Source organism: Pan paniscus, chromosome 4 (assembly GCF_029289425.2).
Source record: "Pan paniscus chromosome 4, NHGRI_mPanPan1-v2.0_pri, whole genome shotgun sequence".
Classification (NCBI taxonomy): domain Eukaryota; kingdom Metazoa; phylum Chordata; class Mammalia; order Primates; family Hominidae; genus Pan; species Pan paniscus.
This window is the reverse complement of record NC_073253.2, coordinates 51,011,042-51,032,093: the sequence shown is the minus strand read 5'-3', so window position 1 is coordinate 51,032,093 and position 21,052 is coordinate 51,011,042. Positions and strand designations below refer to the sequence as shown.

Below are 21,052 nucleotides of genomic sequence, written 5' to 3'. Positions count from 1 at the left end.
GACAACAAGATCCTCAGTTTTCAACATTTATTCAGCAAACATTTATTAAGCCCCCATAATATGTAGGGTGCTGTGTGAGGGGGTAGTGTGTTAGAGGCACAGTGTTAGGGGCACTCTGTTATGTACACTCTGTTAGGGGCACTGGCATCTTAAGGTGCCAACTCTATTACAACTCTCACCTATGACAAAGAGTCAGAATGTAAAGAGAAAGCTCACTTATCTAATGGAGACCAAAATGCTAAGACAGCAGTTCAAAGTTCTAAATAGTTTTTCAGACTCTCTCAAAGATTTCCTGGGGATATTTCAAAATTCAATTCAATTCAATTCGGTAAGTGTTAATATATTAAGGCTGACTATATGCCTAGCAGAGTGTCTGTACTGAGGATACAAAGATGAATAAGGCAACTTCCCTGCCCCTGAAGAGCTCTCAGTCTAATGGGGACTATTTATCTGTTTCAGTTGCAAATGCAGAGATTCTGTTACACACCTAGATAGATGAATGTATCAATGCCTCTATTCCCAATAAGGTTTGAAAAGCATTACATTAAGTGCCTACAATAAAATCCCATGGAGAGAAAAATGTAAAGTAATGAAGAAAAGGGGAAAAAGGTTAGAGTAGGGAAATTACGCTTGGAGAAATTATTAGTATATGAGACTAATATTTCTAATTAGTTTAATGTTCTGCAGAACTTTTCTTTTTTTAAATTTATTTTGCTTAAGTTCTGGGATACATGTGCTGAAAGTGCAGGTTTGTCACATAGGTATACATGTGCCATGGTGGTTTGCTGTACCCATCAACCCGTCATCTAGGTTTTAAGCCCTGCATGCATTAGGTATTTGTCCTAATGCTCTCCCTCCCCTTGCCCCCCACACCCTGACAGGCCCTGCTGTGTGATGTTCCCCTCCCTGTGTCCATGTGTTCTCATTGTTCAACTCCCACTTATGAGTGAGAACATACGGTGTTTGGTTTTCTGTTCCTGTGTTAGTTTGCTGAGAATAATGGCTTCCAGCTTCATACATGTCCCTGCAAAGGACATCAACTCATTCTTTATTATGGCTACAAAGTATTCCATGGTGTATATGTGATACAGTTTCTTTATACAGTCAATTATTGCTGGGCATTTGGGTTGGTTCTGAGTCTTTGCTATTGTAAATAGTGCTGCAGTAAACATACATGTGAATGTGTCTTTATAGTAGAATGATTTATAATCCTTTGGGCATATACCCAGTAATGGGATTACTGGGTCAAATGGTATTTCTGCTTCTAGATCCTTGAGGAATTGCCACACTGCCTTCCACAATGGTAGAACTAATTTACACTCCCACCAACAGTGTAAAAGTGTTCCTGTTTCTCCACATCCTCTCCAGCATCTGTTGTTTCCAGACTTTTTAATGATCGCCATTCTAACTGGTGTGAGATGGTATCTCATTGTGGTTTTGATTTGCATTTCTCTAATGACCAGTGATGATGAGCTTTTCTTCATATGTTTGTAGGACTGCATAAATGTCTTCTTTTTAGAAGTGTCTGTTCATATCCTTTGCCCACTTTTTGATAGGGTTGTTTGATTTTTTCTTGTAAATTTGTTTAAGGTTCCTTGTAGATTCTGGATATTAGCCCTTTGTCAGATGGATAGATTGCAAAAATGTTCTCCCATTCTGTAGGTTGCCTGTTCACTCTGATGATAGTTTCTTTTGCTGTGCAGAAGCTCTTTAGTTTAATTAGATCCCATTTGTCAATTTTGGCTTCTGTTGCAATTGCTTTTGGTGTTTTAGTTATGAAGACTTTTCCCATGCCTGTGTCCTGAATGGTATTGCCTAGGTTTTCTTCTAGGGTTTTTATGGTATTAGGTTTTACCTTTAAGTCTTTAATCCATCTTGAGTTAATTTTTGTATAAGGTGTAAGGAAGGGGTCCAGTTTCAGTTTTCTGCATATGACTAGCCAGTTTTCCTAGCACCATTTATTACATAGGGAATCCTTTCCCCATTGCTTGCTTTTGTCAGGTTTGTCGAAGATCAGATGGTTGTAGATGTGTGGTGTTATGTCTGAAGCCTGTGTTTTTTTCCATTGATCTGTATCTCTGTTTTGGTACCAGTAGCATGCTGTTTTGGTTACTGTAGCCTTGTAGTGTAGTTTGAAGTCAGGTAGCTTGATGCCTCCAGCTTTGTTCTTTTTCTTATGATTGTCTTGGCAATGCGGGCTCTTTTTTTGGTTCCATATGAAATTTAAAGTAGCGTTTTCCAATTCTGTGAAGAAAGCCAATGGTAGCTTGATGGGGATAGCATTGAATCTATAAATTACTTTGGGCAGTATGGCCATTTTCACAATGTTGATTCTTCCTATCCATGAGCATGGAATATTTTTTTTCCATTTGTTTGTGTCCTCTCTTATTTCCTTGAGCTGTGGTTTGTAGTTCTCCTTGAAGAGGTCCTTCATATCCCTTGTAAGTTATGTTCCTATATACTTTATATTTGTAGCAATTGTGAATGGGAGTTCATTCATGATTTGGCTCTCTGCTTGTCTATTATTGGTGTATAGGAATGCTTGTGATTTTTGCACATTGATTTTGTATCTAGAGACTTTGCTGAAGTTGTTTATCAGCTTAAGAAGTTTTTTGGCTAAGATGATGGGGTTTTCTAAATATACAATCATGTCATCTGCAAACAGAGACAATTTGACTTCCTCTCTCCCTGTTTGAATATCCTTTATTTCTTTCTCTTGTCTGATTGCCCTGGCCAGAACTTCCAATACTATGTTGAATAGGAGTGGTGAGAGAGGGCATCCTTTCTTGTGCCAGTTCTCAAAGGGAATGTTTCCAGATTTTTCCCATTCAGTATGATATTGGCTATGGGTTTGTCATAAATAGCTCTTATTATTTTGAGATATGTTCCATCAATACCTAGTATTGAGAGCTTTTGTCATGAAGGGGTGTTGAATTTTATCGAAGGCCTTTTCTGCATCTATTAAGATAATCTTGTGGTTTTTGTCATTGGTTCTGTTTATGTGATGGATTATGTTTATTGATTTGAGTATGTTGAACCAGGCTTGCATCCCAGGGATGAAGCCGACTTGATCATGTTGGATAAGCTTTTTGATGTGCTGCTGGATTTGGTTTGCCAGTATTTTATTGAGGATTTTCACATTGATGTTCATCAAGGATATTGGCCTGAAATTTTCTTTTTTTGTTGTGTCTCTGCCATGTTTTGGAATCAGGATGATGCTGGCTTCATAAAATGAGTTAGGAAGGAGTCCCTCTTTTTCTATTGATTGGAATAGTTTCAGAAGAAATGGTACCAGCTCCTCTTTGTACCTCTGGTAGAATTTGGCTCTGAATCCATTTGGTCCTGGACTTTTTTTTGGTTGGTAGGCTATAAATTACTGCCTCAATTTCAGAACTTGTTATTGGTTTCTTCAGGGATTCGACTTCTTCCTGGTGTATTCTTGGGAGGGGGAATGTTTTGGGGAATGTATCCATTTCTTCTAGATTTTCTAGTTTATTTGCATAGAGGTGTTTAGAGTATTCTCTGATGGTAGTTTGTATTTCTGTGGGATCTGTGGTGATATCCCCTTTATCATTTTTTATTGCATCTATTTGATGCTTCTCTCTTTTCTTCTTTATTTGTCTGGCTATCTGCCTATCTGTTTTGTTAATCTTTTCAAGAAACCAGCTCTGGGATTCACTGATTTTTTTGAAGGGTTTTTTTTTTGTGTGTCTCTATCTCCTTCAATTCTGCTTTGATCTTAGTTATTTCTTGTCTTCTACTAGCTTTCGAATTTGTTTGATCTTGCTTCTCTAGTTCTTTTAATTGTAATGTTAGGGTGTCAATTTTGGATCTTTCCCACTTTCTCTTGTGGGCATTTAGTGCTATAAATTTCTCTCTACACACTGCTTTAAATGTGTCCCAGAGATTCTGGTATGTTGTGTCTTTTTTCTCATTGGTTTCAAAGAACTTTGTTATTTCTGCCTTAATTTCATAATTTACCTAGTAGTCATTCAGGAGCAGGTTGTTCAGTTTCCATGTAGTAGTGTGGTTTTGGGTGAGTTTCTTAATCCTGAGTTCTAATTTGATTGCACTGTGGTCTGAGAGACTGTTATGATTTCCATTCTTTTGCATTTGCTGACGAGTGTTTTACTACCAATTATGTGGTCAACTTTAGAATAAGTGCTATGTGGTGCTGAAAAGAATGTATATTCTGTTGATTTGGGGTGGAGAGTTCTGTAGATGTCTATTAGGTCTGCTTGGTCCAGAGCTGAGTTCAAGTCCTGAATATTATTGTTAATTTTCTGTCTTGTTGGTCTGTCTAATATTGACAGTGGGGTGCTAAAGTCTCCCACTATTATTGTGTGGGAGTCTAAGTCTCTTTGTTGGTATCTAAAAATTGTTTTATGAATCTGGGTGCTTCCTTATGGGGTGCATATATATTTAGGATAGTTAGCTCTTCTTGTTGCATTGATCCCTTTACCATTATGTAATGCCCTTCTTTGTCTTTTTTTGTCTTCATTGGTTTAAAGTCTGTTTTATCAGAGACTAGGATGGTGACCTCTGCTTTTTTTTGCTTTCCATTTGCTTGGTAAATCTTCCTCCATCCTGTATTTTGAGCCTATGCATGTCTTTGCACGTGAGATAGGTCTCCTGAAAACAGCACAGCAATGAGTCTTGTCTCTTTGTCCAATTTGGGAGTCTGTGTCTTTTAATTGGGGCATTTAGCCCATTTACATTTAAGGTTAATATTGTTATGTGTGAATTTGATCCTGTCATCATGATGCTAGCTGTTTATTTTGCACATTAGTTGAAGTAGTTTCTTCATAGTGTCATTGGTCTTTATATTTTGGTGTGTTTTGGCAGTGGCTGGTACTGTTTTTTCCTTTCCATATTTAGTGCTTCCTTGAGAAGCTCTTATAAGGCAGGTCTGATGGTGACAAAATCCCTCAGCATTTTCTTGTTTGTAGGATTTTATTTCTCCTTCACTTATGAAGCTTAGTTTGGTCGGATATGAAATTCTGAGTTGAAAATTCTTTAAGAATGTTGAATATTGGCTCCTACTCTCTTCTGGCATGTAGGGTTTCTGCTGAGAGATCTGCTGTTATTCTGATGGGTTTCCCTTTGTGGGTAACCCAACCTTTCTCTCTGGCTGCCCTTAACATTTTTTCCTTCATTTCAACCTTGGAGAATCTGAAGATTATGTGTCTTGGGGTTGCTCTTCTTGAGGAGTATCCTAGTGGTGTTCTCTGTATTTTCTGAATTTGAAAGTTGACTTGTCTTGCTAGGTTGGGGAAGTTCTCCTGGATAATATCCTGAAGTGTGTTTTCCAACTTGGTTCCATTCTCCCCATCACTTTTGGGGACCCCAGTCAATTGTAGGTTTGGTCTTTTCACATAGCCCCATGTTTCTTGGAGGCTTTTTTCATTCTTTTTTCTCTAATCTTGTCTTCATGCTGTATTTCAGTAAGTTGATCTTCAATCTCTGATATCCTTTATTCTGCTTGATTGATTTGGCTATTGATACTTGTGTATGCTTCACAAAGTTATCGTGCTGTGTTTTTCAGCTCCATCAGGTCATTTATGTTCTTCTCTAAACTGGTTATTCTATTTAGCAGTTCCTGTAACCTTTTTTCAAGGTTCTTAGCTTCCTTGCATTGGGTTAGAACATGCTCCTTTAGCTCAGAGGAGTTTGTTATTACCTACCTTCTGAAGCCTACTTGTGTCAATTTGTCAAACTCTTTCTCTGTCCAGTTTTGTTCCCTTGCTGGCAACGAGTTGTGATCCTTTGGAGGAGAAGAGGTGTTTTGGTTTTTGGAATTTTCAGCATTTTTGCACTGGTTTTTCCTCATCTTCATGGATTTACTTTGGATGGGGTTTTGTTTGGGGGCATTTTTTGTTGATGTTGATGTTATTGCTTTCTGTTTGTTTGTCTTTCTTCTAACAATCAGGTCCCTCTTCTGCAGGTTTGTGGCAGTTTGCTGGAGGTCCACTGCACCCTATTTTCTTAGGTATCACCAGCCAAGGCCGTGGAACAGCAAAGATTGCTGCCTGCTCTTTTGCCTGGGAGGTTCCTTCCAGTGGGGCACTAATCTGCTGCCAGCTGGAGCTCCCCTGTATGAGGTGTCTGTCAGTCCCCATTGGGAGGTCTCTCCCTGTCAGGAGGCATGGGGGTTAGGGACCCACTTGAGGAGGCAGTCTGTCTCTTAGCAGAGCTCCAGCGCTGTGCTGGGGGAACCCTCCTTGTCAGGATCTGCTGCTCTCTTCAGAGCTAGCAGGCAGGGACGTTTAAGTCTGCTGAAGCTGTGCCTTCCCCCAGGTGATCTGTCCCAGGGAGATGGGAGTGTTATCTATAAGCCCCTGACTGGGGCTGCTGCCTTTCTTTCAGAGATGCCCTGCCTAGAGAGAAGGAACCTAGATAGGCAGTCTGGCCACAGCCACTTTGCCACACTGTGTTGAATTCCACTCAGTCCAAACTTCCAGGTCTCCTTAGCAGTTTCAGAGGAAAACCACCTACTCAAGCCTCAGTAATGGCGGACGCCCCTCCCCCCATCAAGCTCAATCATCCCAGGTCAACTGCAGACTGTTGTGCTGGCAGTGAGAATTTAAAGCCAGTAGTTCTTAGCTTGCCGGGCTCTGTGGGAATGGGACCCACTGAGCAAGACCACTTGGCTCCCTGGCTTCAGCCCTCTTTCCAGGGGAGTGAACGGTTCTGTCTCGCTGGGGTTCCAGGCACCACTGGGGCATGAAACAAACAAACAAACAAACTCGTGCAGCTAACTTGGTGTCTGCCCAAACAGCTGCCCAGTTTTTTGCTTGAAATCCAGGGCCCCAGTGGTGTAGGCACATGAATCACCTGGTCTCCAGATTGCAAAAACCATGGGGAAAGCATAGTATCTTGGCCAGATAGCACAGTCCCTCACGGCTTCCCTTGGCTGGGAAAGGGAGGCCTCCCTGCTCCTTGCACTTCCCGGGTGAGGCAATGCCCCACCATGCTTCTGCTAGCCCTCTGTGGGCTGCACCCACCGCCTAACCAGTCCCAGTGAGATGAACAGAGTACCTCAGTTGGAAATGCAGAAATCACCCTCCTTCTGCATTGGTCTCTCTGGGAGCTGCAGACCAGAGCTGTTCCTATTCAGCCATCTTGCCTGCCTCTTCTGCAGAACTTTTCATGGTCAGCTGTTTGGCTTGATCTTAAGCTTCCTGGCTGTCTAAGCACAAAGGGAAATAGGATCAGTTACAATGCTCAGAATATCCACAAAAACATATCTGTTGCTTAGATGCAGCATACATTTTTCCTGGCATTAAAACCTGAGGAAAATTTTGGCTCTGAGTTTTCCTAAAGGAGAACCATGTGAAATAGTGACTCATTCTCAACACCACAGCACATTTCAATAATAAGCACAATAGAAATTTGCAAATGGTGGTTTATTAGCCCACCAGCCAAGTTAATAATGCCAAAGTGAAATTCTGAAAATAAACATCTGCAAGGACCATAGTGGTAAGTCCAAGGGCCCAGGTGCCTATTTCTCTGGCTTAAGCTGGAGCTAGAAATTCACCTGTAGTCTGGGAGATGATCTGTCTTAAATTACAAGCTCCTAAAGGAAAGAGTAGTTGTGAGCTGCTTTGCTGCTTTACTTAACCTTAAGTGCTTATGGCAGTTTAATCACCTGTCCGCCTTATGCCAGTGATTGCTCTCTCTCTCTCTCTCTCTCTCTCTCGCTGTGTGTGTGTGTGTGGGTGTGTGTGTGTGGGTGGTGTTTTGTTATTACATGTGTTGGAGTGAGACAGATTGGGGTTTGTCTCTGCTCTGTTACCTAAGTTGTGTTACCTTGGGCAATTTGCTTATCCTCCCTAAGCTTTAGTTTTTATCGTCTGTGGATTTGGGAGAGTAATATCTGCTTCATAAGTTTATTGGGAAAAACAGGTGAGGTAGTATACACAAGCACAAAGCTCTGTGCTCAGGGTAAAGCACTTGTTTAACAGTAGCTATTAAGGTGATGAAACTACTGTAATATTGGTAAAAATGTTACTGGCTTTTAAATTGCAGAGGGAGTCTCCCTTTTCCCTTTATGATTTTAATAACATCAAAAACTTTTATTATGCTAGTAAATTTTGCTAGATTCTATTCCTACTAGGAATTCAGTATAGCACTTATAATGCTTTATTTAATTTTGAATAATTTTTAAATATAATCCTAAAGCTTTTTTGGCTACTAGCCAAGACAAACACATGAGAATCCCAGATTTATAAAAGAAAATGCAAAACAAAATGAAACAAAACAAAAGCAGTTTAGCCTCACCAGGCTTTCCCAAGACTCTAGGCTAGTATCCCATAGGAAAATAGCATACATAGCTTAAAGAAATATACTGGAGAGTTGTACGGCTGTATGTCTAATTTTAATTAAAATTAAGAATTTCAGAAGGAGTGCTTTAGTTAATGCTCTTGGTTAATAGACAAGTGCTAATTTGCATATCTGGACAATGCATATTGAAAGCAGGTGATAAAGGCTTGTAATATTAAGGCTTAGAAAACAAATTGCTGGCTGACCTAGGACTGCATGTTCAACGTGTGTCAAGTCCACATGTCCATGTGCCTCCCAAAATGGCCTATACCTCTTTAAATGCTCATGGGTATAAATGTGTGCTCTTGATATTTTTCTTACCTTGAGGTCTTTCTTTTCTTTTCTCTTACATTATAGGTCTTTTGGGCAGCTTCCCTCAGGTTTGGTGACTCAAGGGCCAACTGAGTCTCTGACCCCACTCCAAGTCAATTCTCCGGGGACAATTTCCTCAGTAGACACAGAGAGATGTGGTTGAGCATTACAAATCTTTTGTTGAGTTTCACTGGAAATAGGAACGATTTGAATTCCAACAACTATTTGTTAAAAATCAGATCTCTGTGAATTAGAGCATGTAGTTATGATTTGAATGTTGCCTGAATGGCAGGTGGCATTGCATAGGGTCACACTGTCCCAGGCTTATTACATAGTTCAGTTTGGATGGTGGACTAGAGAACATCTCATTAAGTGTGCAAATTAGATGATGTTAAGTGGCTTGAGTATATGGGAGAAAAAGATTGAATTTTAAAGTAATCTTACAGAATGAATCACACATAAATAGAGGAAGGTTAGACATGATTATGCATTTAGTATAAGCAGAGAGAGAGAGGGAGAGACAGAGACAGAGACAGAGTGAGCGAGAGCAGCAGACTGGGATGATGATACCCACTGTGTCTAGTGAAGCCTGATGCAGAGTAATTGTTAAATAGACATTGGTTTAATTGGATTAACCCAATAAAGGTTCACTCAGAAAAGACTGCTCTTCCATTAACCTGGTTCATGAAGGCATCCAAAGTTATGGCTCTACGTAAACTTTGTAATTTTATAGCTATCTTCAGTGCCAGTTGCTTTAGTTGCTAAAAACAAAAGCAAAATCACCTCCTCCTCCAAAAGCCCTCACGGTGCAACAAAGAAGCAAAAGATCGTGTACTTTTTAGTCCTTTTATTTCCTCTTACTTCTATCCTGAAAATGCAGTTGAAGCTATAAGAGATGCTGATATAACTTTTAATTTAGATTTGGAGACTGATTGTACAGGGCCTACTTCCCATTTCTTGTTTACAAAAAATCCCCTTCACCGACAGGAAAATATTGAGTCCCCTTAGTAATTCTGGACCACACTCTCTCCTCTTACTGTGAACACAGTTGGGGTAGACACAACCGTTAGAATTATTGATATGCAATCTTGCTCAGGAATGAAGAGGATGGTGAAGAATCACAATTTATTGGCAGAAGGCTAAGTGTAGGTCAAAGGGCATCTTTTTCACAGGGACCCTTGGCAGACAACCAGAGAAGGTCCATCTGTTTAAAGGAGTGGTGTGCTTTGTCCCTTTCTGGAATATTCCAGTTCATATTCCTATCAAGTACTGGAAGTTTCTTTGCTGTGTGGCCTCTGTACACTGTCTCAAGCAGTTCTTTCCATTAGTCAGACTAAATTTAGAGGAAAATGACATTTGAAACAATTTATCATTATCTTTAATAGATGAGGTAAAATTAGTGTTTTGCTTTTCTCTTTCACTTATCTTTACTATTTGCTTTATTGTAAAGTCTACTTTGAACTCTGGAGCCCTGAAAGCCAAATTTCTGGGGGAAAGTAACCCAGGATTAAATACAGATTGACACTTGTCCCTTCTTGCTCGTGTGATTTTGGGCTGCTTCCCCCTCTGTAAAATTAATACAATGACACTTGCTTCCCAGGACTGAAATACTGATTACATGCTCTGATCCATGTAAAGCTTTTAGGATGGTATAGGAAAAGTAGCAAGGGCTGAATAAATGGCACTCATTATTATTATTTAGTAATGAGTTAATCTAGCCAGTAAGATTATCCCATTAGAATTATAGTCATAGTGAAGATAGTCGTATTAAAATATTATCAAATTTGAGACTTGCTGACTTTTGAGAAACCACCCATTTAGTTTTCTTGTATGTAGTGATACATTGTTTATCACAAGAAATTTAAAATCTATGCAGACAATACCACATTTTGATTTGCAGTTTTACTTAGGGAACAGGAATGAGTTAAGGCTTTTAGGAGGACAGGATGAAGTGGTATCTACTCAGACCACTAAAACAGCATTCCCATTCTGTGCTTCACAGACACTGGTATTTTATCACTTGCTAAGAAGCATAGCAGGAGAAAGGGTTCTGCAGTCAAATACATTCAGGCAATTTCTGTCATTGCGATAACTGGATGGATTTTGCCTTGGGCTGCTCAAGTGAAAAACCTAGGAATCTTTTAAATCCCTTTTGCCCTTGCCCCACAGTATCCATTTCACCAACAAGTCTTCTCTCTCTGCTTCCAAGTTACACCCTCTGCACATCCACATCTTCTTGGCTATCCCTTCTTACAGCGTATTCTAGGCTACCAAGAAACCTACCTGCCAGCTCCAATGCTTTGTGCTCTCTAGAGCATATCCAGACTGATCTTGGAACAGCTAAATCCCATTATACTTAATTCCCCTGCTCCAATTGCTCCTTGGCTTTCCATTGCACTTAAATCCAAATGCCTTCCTTTTCTCTGCCTGTCTCTGATCTTCTCTCATGTTCCATTCTGCTCCATTCACTCCACTCTGGCTCTGTAGCCCTTAGTTCTGTCCTTGAATATGACAGTCTCACTTCTGGTTTAGGGCATTTGCCTGGTAATCACCTGCCCAGAGAGCTCTCCCTTCAGAGCTCTGTTTTGTAGCCAACTCCTCAGACCACTTACCCTTACGTGCTGTATCACATCTCCTTGTTTCATGTTATTTTACTTTTGGAGGCTAAATTATCTTGTCCATTTGTTTGTTACTTCTTCCTAGCCTGCCTGGGGTGTAAGTTTTTGAAAGCAGGGATGTTGTTTGACCATCAGGAGCTTGGAACGGTGCCTGGCATTTCACAGGCATGCAGATGTTTACTGTATGAATGAATGAAATACTAGCTAAATAACAGCAGATGCTACACCTTACACAGCCTTAAAACTACTAATGTATGTTAGGAATCTCTGAGTAAATACAGCTATAGGAAGTTGTTTCCCTGCCTTATTTGACCACAGAACACTTTTTTGTGTGTGAAATATCTGTTCATAGGACACTGGTATTTTACTGAATATAATTTGAGAAACATTGTATTATGAATATTGTTGATAAAAGATAGTACTAAGCCTATTTCTGCATACTAGAGTTCATGGTGTGAGGGGTTCAAATTTATTCCTATTTTGAAAAGCCTGCCTTTGGACTGCTGCAGTGCCAGAAATGCATGCTGTTCTCATTCTTTTGCACTAATATATTGAAGCCTCTTATAATAACAATGTGCTATTTTGGAGCAAAATCACATTAAGTTTTCATTGGCCAATCATCTTGGCATGAATTAGTCCTCTTCTGTCAGACCACCTAGCAGAGGCCTGACTCTAAACCATCAGAGCTTTGACAGGTAAACTGTGACAAGAGAGGAGAGGGAGAGGCAGAGCATGGGCTACCCAGGCCTGGAGTAGGCTTGTGGGAACCAGGGAATTGCTGGGAGGATGGAGCCTCTGAAGGAGCAACTCGACAGAAGGAGTAGGGAAGGGAAGGTATGGAAGGGCTGTAGAGACCAACTCCCACTGCAGTTTTGAGCTGTCATTATTCCAGGAGTCCGGTTCCTGTAAGACTTGAGTTTTCTATTAGAAATGTGCTTAGCTTTCTGGAAATCTTCCACCTAGACAGCCATTTTAGGAAAAGTAGCCAAGTGGTGTTGAGGGCCAGCCTCCTGTTTTTGATTTAAAGATATATTGAATAGTAGTTCTTGAGGTCTTTTCCCGCAAACTCTAGTTTGCAAGCAATAGAAACAAAAATGGCAAAATAACATTTGTGTTCCCTAGATTTTTTAAAGATAAGCCTGTTAGCCATAAAGTAAATCATCATTTTGCTTTCTGTATAATCATATTTTTAGATGAAACTTGCAAAATGAAAACTTGGGGACAATTTTAAAATTTTAAATAAGGAAGAATATCTTGGGCACTATGACTGTAAAATGATTTGAAGTGCTATAAAAATGTTCCTAGATGTTCAATTAAATGCTTTTCTTAGACCTTGCAGAAGTTGTTAAACATCACACGTTAAACAAACGTTATTTCTTTCATTGTATATTTCACCTTCAAATGACGTGTGTGTGTGAGTGTGTGTATGATAAATATAATGTGTGTATTTTAAACCCTAAAGCAATTCTAGAAAAGTGAATGTCAGGTGGAAATTTGTTTTTCAAAATTCTTAGAATGGCTACATAGAATACTTTATTAGATGGCTACTTTAATTTTTTTTTTTTTTTTGAGACAGAGTCTCAAACTGTGGCCCAGGCTGGAGTGCAGTGGCCTGATCTCTGCTTTCATCCATTGGTGTGATCTCTGCTCACTGCAACCTCCGCCTCCCGGGTTTAAGCGATTCTCCTGCCTCAGCCTCCAGAGTAGCTGAGATTACAGGTGCCCACCATTGCGATTGGCTAATTTTTTGTATTTTTAGTGGAGACGGGGTTTCACTATGTTGACCAGGCTGGTCTCGAACTCCTGACATCATGATCCGCCAGCCTTAGCCTCCCAAAGTGCTGGGATTATAGGCGTGAGCCACCGCGCCCAGAGCTCCAGAATATTTCATTTGAAAAATGTTTCTTCTGGTTTCAAACAGTTTAATAACCATAATCTATTTAGGAAATCTTCTAGTAAAAAGGAATGAATACCAAAATGTTACTGAACTGATTTCTGATCAACAAAACTTAAAAAAAAGTAATTATTAATTATTACTGTTCCTGTTGATTTTTCTGTTAGAATTGTGCTTAGCTTTCTGGAACTCTTCCACCTAGACAGCCATTTTAGAAAGAGTAGCCAAGTGGTGTTGAGGGCCAGCCTCCTGTTTTTGATTTAAAGATATATTGAATAGTGGTTGTTGAGGTCTTTTCCCCCAAACTTAATAATTATTAATTGTTAAGAATGTTTTTAAGTTTTGTTGATCAGAAATCAATTTAGTAACATTTTAGTATTCTTTCCTCTTTACTAGAAGATTTCCTAAATAGATTCTGGTTTTTAAACTTTTTGAAATCAGCAGAAACGCTTTTCAAATGGAATATCCTGGAGCTCCAATATATAGAACAAATATCCTGACTTGCATGCTCATAAATTATGTGAATTTTAGAAAAATTTCTTAACATTTTTTACTCTATTTATTCTTCTACAAAGTGGAGATAACAATATTTATTTTATGGACTTGTTGCAAGGACTAAATTATATAATCTGTGGGTTATCTTGTGCTCAGTGCATGACATAAAACAGATCCTCAACAAATGCCCATTTTTTTCCCCTACATTTCTTCTTCGCTGTCCTTCTCTTTGCTCCAGTCATACCCACTGAGTTCCTACTATGTGCCTAGCACTTGCTAGATACTAGGGATACCAACAGTGAACAAGGCCTGGTTCCTGACCTCAGTCTGGTTAGAGAGGCCCTTTTCATTACACACCTTTACTGTGGCTTGAAGCTTGATGATATGACTTATCATCTTATAACGATGGAGATAATAGAGGAATATCAATATAAGTTCACATATAGTAGCCAGGGTTCCAAAGTCAAGTTAAAAATCACTCGAGGTAGACAAGTGATTTTGTGGGAGATTAATAAGTGTTTGGTACCCAGGATTCCAAAGTCAAGTTAGAAAACATTAGGGCAGACCAAATTAAGCTGGTTTCTTCACAGCATGGCTTCTCAGATCTTCTCTCTTGAGAATGTGCAATATGACTTTCTAAGGAAATTTCTGGCACTTCTGTGCACATATTAGGGGCTCAACAAATATTCGTTTATTCAAATCAGTGGTACACATATTTTGTGGGACTTTATAGAGAAGAAAAGGAAATTTCCAGCAGAGGCTACCATTCTCCTGTTGGCTATACTTCCTTTCCCTGTGTGGGATTCACATTGGACATAAAAATTTCCTACTTTCAATAAGTAGAAAAGGGGGTGAAGAGGGCACTCTAGGAAGGAGAAAGAGAATGTGATAAGTTCTACTTCGTTGTGGAGTAAACAGTAAACAACTATTTTTCTATGGAGGATTATGAATTATAGTAATTGAATAAAAGTTAGAATAAGAAGAAAATAGCATTCATGCAGTGCTTGAAAAGCTGAATAAAGTCTCAGTGAAGATGTTTTATAAGATTGTTCACTTTTCCACTGAGAATTTTGTAATAATTTTGGATTTCATGCCTGTTATTTCAACCCTGTGAAATGGTTAGGGCATTTTGTATAGTTGCATGATTCTAAAGCTCTTCCAAAGCAAGATAAGTAAAATGATAAGACCCTTTTAAAAAAAAAAAATCTGAAGTCACTAACATTTTAGAATGAAGCAGAAGCTGGTGAAAATGTAAACGTGTTTAGAAGTAATTTTATGTGTGTATGATAAAGTTGTTTACTGTTCCTCAAACAATATACCATATACCTAATTCTTACCATCTTCCCTAGTATGTTAGTCTGTTTTCACACTGCTATAAAGAAATACTACCTAAGACTGACAATTTATAAAGAAAAGAGGTTTAATTGACTCAGTTTCGCATGGCTGGGAGGCCTTAGGAAACATAATCATGGTGGAAGGGGAAGGAAGGCATGTCTTATGTGGTGGAAGGAGAGAGAGAAGGAAAACTGCCACTTATCAGATCTTGTGAGAACTCCCTCACTATCACGAGAACAGCATGGGGTTCTCCCCACCCCGCCATGATCAAATCACCTCCCACCTGGTCCCTTCCCTGAATTGTGGGTATTATAATTCGAGATGAGAATTGGGTGGGGACACAGAGTCAAACCATATCACCTACCTTCTTTTAATCCTCCTATTCCAGATATTTGTGCTAGGAATCCCACTGCCCTGATCCTGCCTCATGTTGCCCTCACCCTGACCACCTGGGGTCTTACTTCTCCCCATTTCCTTTCCATCTGCTTGCATGGACCACTATATTGGCTTTCCTGATGTTTGGGCTTGCACCGGAAAAGTATCTGTTCTAGATCCCATATTCCTTCTATCCTTGCTAGAGGTACTAACTCATCAGTCTACTAAACTGGTACTCATAGGAGAAGCTTAAAGAAGAGCTGAAAGACTCTCCTTCAGGTTCCCCAAAATTCTGTAAATTTTACTAGGATCTTTCTGAAGGCCAAATTCCATCTTTATGGATTGAATCCCAGTGTTCCTGAATCTGTCAATCACAAAGACCTCTTATAATTTTTTCCCACAATTTTATAAGATTTTTGTCTACTAAACAAACACAACCAATGATATACTTTTCCTATTAATTAGAGTTTCTGTTTAGCTTGAAGTAGGTATCAGCACACTGAGTTCTACAACTAAAATCACAAGAAACTTGATGTGCACATGTATTTCAGTCAAATGTAGGATATATAAAGAGACCTTTGATATTAAAAAAAGCTCTAGTACCCTAATTAGGAAAATCACTTAAACTAAATGAAGATTTAGTGAAAGATTTCAGGAGGCGGTATTATCTCTGGCTTGTTGGGAGATTTTGAAGAGCAATAGGATTTGATGCACCCTCAATTCATATTATATTAGCAGTTGCCAGTAGCTATTAGCTATTTCCCTTACTCTCATGAATATTTACACAACATATGTGTGAAAATTTCTCCTTTGTAGATGTATAGTTGGGGGAGGGGATTTCTGAAATGCAACTTTGCACTGATAATTTGTAGTATGAACTTAATGGTCATTCTTCTCCAAAGTTAGCAAATAATTGAGGGTAATCTTAAGCTAGTACCACAGAGGTTCCAAAAAATATACTAAATGTCAAGGATTTAGTGATTAAGAAAAGACAAATGCCAGGTCTTCCCTTACTACCATTCTCACTAGAAGATCGTTTTATCAGCTGATCTTCCCAGGAGGTGAAATCCTTTAACTACACAAGCTATATTTATTCTTGAGAACTGACCTTTTTATTTATGGCAATTTGAAGAAATAAAGGACTTCAATTCTTCATCGTGTTTAAGGAGAGCCACAATAGAGCTTCTGTACTAGCAGAGGAGAGAACAAACTGGAAAATCAGTCAGGAGCTGAAGTGGAGGAGTAAGTGTCTGTGACAGCACCTGAGAGTTAATGTTGAGAGAGAAAAATGAAGATCTTGCAAATCTATACTTGCTGTCAGATTCTGCAAATGAAATCATATTAATACTAAAGCAAATTGTGTGGTTTTTGGACTTCGACAAAAAGAGAAGAGAAAAGTTAAGGCTTAAAGGAGAAAAAATCAAATTCTTTCTATGAAATACAATAGTAAGGTAGAGAGTGGGAGAAAAAAAAATCGCTGGAAAAGGCCAGAGAGTAAACTTTTCATATTTGGTAACCAGGATAATAGATGTAAAGGGAGTCATTATTGAAGAAGAAATAAATGATTCTATACATTTATTAAAAAAAATGAATTGGAACCAACAAGTTTCATTTAAAAAAAGCACTTGGTATTAGAGTAGTTTTAAATTTATGGAAGCATTGCAAAGATAGTGCAGAGTTCTCATATAATCCACACCTAGTTTCCTCAACTGTTAACATCTTACATTAGTATATACATTTATCACAATTAGTGAACCAATACTGACACATTATTATTAACTGAAGTCCGTGCTTTATTCAGATTTTCTAAGTTTTTTCCTGATGTCTTTTTTTTTTTTTCATTCTAGGATCCCATCCAGGATACCACAGAGCATTTAGTTGTCCATGTCCCTTAAGCTCCTCTTGGTTGTGATAGTTTCTCTGACTTCTTTTGTTTCTGATGACCTTGACAGTTTCGAGGAGTACTAGTCAGGTATTTTCTAGAATGTTCCTTAGCTGGGATTTGTCTAATGTTTTTCTTATGATTACACTAGGTTATGAATTTTTGGGAGGAAAGCCACAGAGATAAAGTGCCATTCTCATCCCATCATGTCACGGGTGCATACTACCAATATGACCTATCACCGTTGATGTAAACTTCGGTCACCTGGCAGAGTTACTGTGTCTGTTAAGTTCACTGTAAAGTTATTCTTTTACCCCACACCCCATACTCTTTGGAAAGAAGTCACTATACGCAGCCCACACTTAAGAAGTAGTGAGTTACGTTCTACCACCTTGAGGGCAGAGTATCTATATAAATTATTTGGAATTCTTCTACAGAGATATATTTATTCTCCTCTAATTATTTATTCAATCATTTATGTATAGCAATATGGACTCATGGATATTTATTTTATACTTTGGGTTATACATCAATACTTCTTTATTTATTTTGTTGCCCAAATTATTCCAGGTTTGGCCATTGGGGACTCATTCAGTCGGCTCCTGTGTCTCTTTGACAAACACATTTTTGTGGTTAAAAACTTTTTTTTTTGAGAACTTTTTACTTGTGACACCACAAGATGCTCCAGGCTCATCTTCTGTGTTTCCTGCCTCAGTCTTAGAATCAGCCATTTCTCCAAAGAGCTCTAATTCCCTTTATTGGAGAATAATATTTTAAACCAAGATCTGGGCACTATATGCTGCCAGCAGGGTTTTAATGGTTTAAGGGAAGATGTATAGTGAAGCCTCATAACTTTATTCAGGAGTGAAATAATCTGCTTTTCCTTAAATATAATTTTTTTTTCATTTAAAATGTTAGTGTAGACTGCAACTTTTAGAAAAACAATCTCCAAATAATGGATAAAACCAGGGTTGGCAATTTTTTTTTCTGTAAATAATGAGATAGTAAATATTTTAGGTTTTGTGGACAACTCTGTCTCTACTCTGCCACTGCAGTGCAAAAGCAGTCATAGGCAATATGTAAATGAATAGAAGTTGCTATCTTCTAATCAAATTTTATTTACAAAAAAAACCAGGCTGGATTTTGTCCATGAGGCCATAGTTGCCAACCTTTGAATAAGACCAATGAAAATCAAACAAAAAATATTTATTGGGCACTTACAAGGTGTAAGGAATATACTAAAAGTAGATGTGGCAAATAAAAATAACAGAAAATGAAACAGAAAAATGGAAAGATTCAGAGATTAGGTGAATGACCTAAAGTGACTTGACTCTGGTCCCTTTCTTCCTCTTTAGAGGGAGGATTAGATGAATATCTCTGAGCCACTTATCAGCTCGAAATTCTACGGTCAAATAATTCACCCTCATTACTTACAGACAAGTGGAAATAGAACGTATGTGTAATAATAGCTTTATACTTTTTTTCTCCCAGATTGAGACTATTGACAACATCTGTTTTTGAGTTATCCTGTGCACAAAGCTATTTGATTTGGTTCTACGATAACTTGATTGGATATTCTGTTCACTACTAGGGCAAGAATTTTTAACCTGGATTCACTGGGTCTCCAGGAGGTTAATGTTTCAAATTTTGTATGACAGTGAGGAGTTTTCTACAAACATGAAATCAAATGCAAAATTTTGTGTGCCTATGTGCATCGTCTGGGTAAGTATTCTATAACTTTCACTAGCTTCCTAAAGAAGTGTGATCCATGTATGAGTTAGGAATAGGTTTACATATAATAGAAAACCTAAAATAATGGTAGCTTAAACAAGAAAGAGGCTTATTTTTCTTTCATGTAACAGAGGTAGGCAGTTGAAGGCTCCTATGGTGGCTCCTTAGTATCTTCATGGATTCAAGCTGCTGAGATCCTTAGCATATGGTTATCATATTCAAGGTCACTTCAGGGTCAGTATGAGTGCTCCATCATCACACCCACAACTAGACAGTAGAAGGGGGATGAGGGAAAGTCTAAAAAGGTGTATCTCCCAACTAAGTCAGCTCCCTTTAAGGAGCCTTCACAGACATTCCACAGAATCCTCCATGTGAGTATCATTGACTAATACTGGCTGCAAAGGAATGTGGGAAATGTACCTGTGAACTGGCCACATTGATACTCTGAATAAATGAAGGGTTCAGTTAAGTGAGGGAGGGATGCATATTGGATGGTCGTGTAGTAGTCTCTGCTTTAACTTTAAAATTCTGAAGGCTAAATTCTATGCTGTTACTCTGAGGCAGAAAACATTTAATTGAATGGTATGGGAGCACATTGTGCTTAGCAAAGAGTTATTCATTTACCCATTTACTATTGAGTAATATTGGGCTATTTATGGAAATAAACTGCACCAACACATTTAATGTTCTATTTGGAATCTGTATTCATTTCCTATTGCTGCTGTAACAATTTACCACAAACTTAATGGCTTATAATAGCATTAATTTATTCTTTTACATTTCCAGTTTCACTGGGCTAAAGTCAAGGTATTGGTAGGGCTAGTTCCCTCTGGAGTCTTAGGGGAGAATTTATTTCCTTGCCTCTTTCAGTTTATAGTGCCCACCTGTATTCCTTTGCTTGTGGCTCCTTCTTCCATCTTTAAAGTCCATCACTCCAAATTCTGCTTCTGTCATTACATTGCCTTTTCCTCTGACTCTGATTGCTTTTGCATTCTTATAAATACTGTTGTGATTACATATGGTCCACCTAGCTAGCACAGGAGAATATCCCTATCTCAAGATCTTTAACTTAATTATACCTGCAAATTCCTTTTTGCCATAAACCTTTTGTTTCTGTAGTATAATATCCCCCCAATATTCCCATGCCCTATTCCCAAGATTTTGAGGCATATTTGGGGGGATATGATATCACAGAAACCATCCTTTTGGGGTATCATACCTGTCACAAATCTGTTAATCATTTAGCCCCCACCACTTTTGGCTACAGAAGTTTCTATTTAATAAATAGATGCTTGTGGTTGAATTGAATTGTTGAAATGGGCATACAGGAAGCAGGTCTTTCAATTTCTGCTCAGGGAGAATTAAATTCATTCGTTCATAATTCAACACATGTTTATTTATTCAGCACCTGTTATGTGTTAGGCACTGTTTTATCCTTCTTCCCTTCCAAAATTACTTCTTCTGTAGTAAACGGAGATACAGTTGATTCAATTTTCTTATTTTATTTTTAGATTCAGTGGGTACACGTAGAGGTTTGTTACATGGGTATATTGCATAATGCTGAGGTTTGGACTTCTAGTGAGTCCATGACTTAAATAGAGAACATAGTACCCAATAGGCAGTTTTTCAACCCTCATCCCCACCTAACCTCCCTGCTTTTGTAGTCCCCAGGGCTTAATATTTCCCTCTTTATGTCCATGTGTACCCACTGTTTAGCTCCCACTTGTAAGTGAGAACATGTGGTATTTGATTTTCTATTTCTATCCGTAGTGAGTTATTTCACTTAGGATAATGACCTCCAGCTCCATCCATGTTGCTGTGATGAAAATGAATTTATTCTTTTTTATGGCTGCATAATATTCTATGGTCTGTATATATACACCAAATTTTCTTTATCCAGTCCATCATCAATGGACACTTAGGCTGATTTCATGACTTTGCTATTGTGAATAGTGCTGCAATACACACACAAGTGCAAGTGTCTTTTTGATAGAATGATTTTTTTCCTTTGGGTAGATATCCAGTGGTGGGACTGCTGAGTCATTATGATGCTTCTATTTTTAGTTCTTTGAGAAGTCTCCATACTGT

General features: G+C 38.5%; 1 long non-coding RNA gene across 1 annotated transcript in view; it reads left to right on the top strand.

Annotated features, from left to right (window-relative positions):
• Positions 1–7,416: 7,416 nt before the first annotated feature.
• The window catches only part of LOC129397772 (uncharacterized), an 82,736-nt gene continuing 69,100 nt past the window's right edge, over positions 7,417–21,052 (top strand). The window contains exon 1 of the long non-coding RNA XR_008625372.1: positions 7,417–7,479. This is a non-coding gene — a long non-coding RNA (uncharacterized LOC129397772). The remainder of the gene's footprint in view (positions 7,480–21,052) is intronic.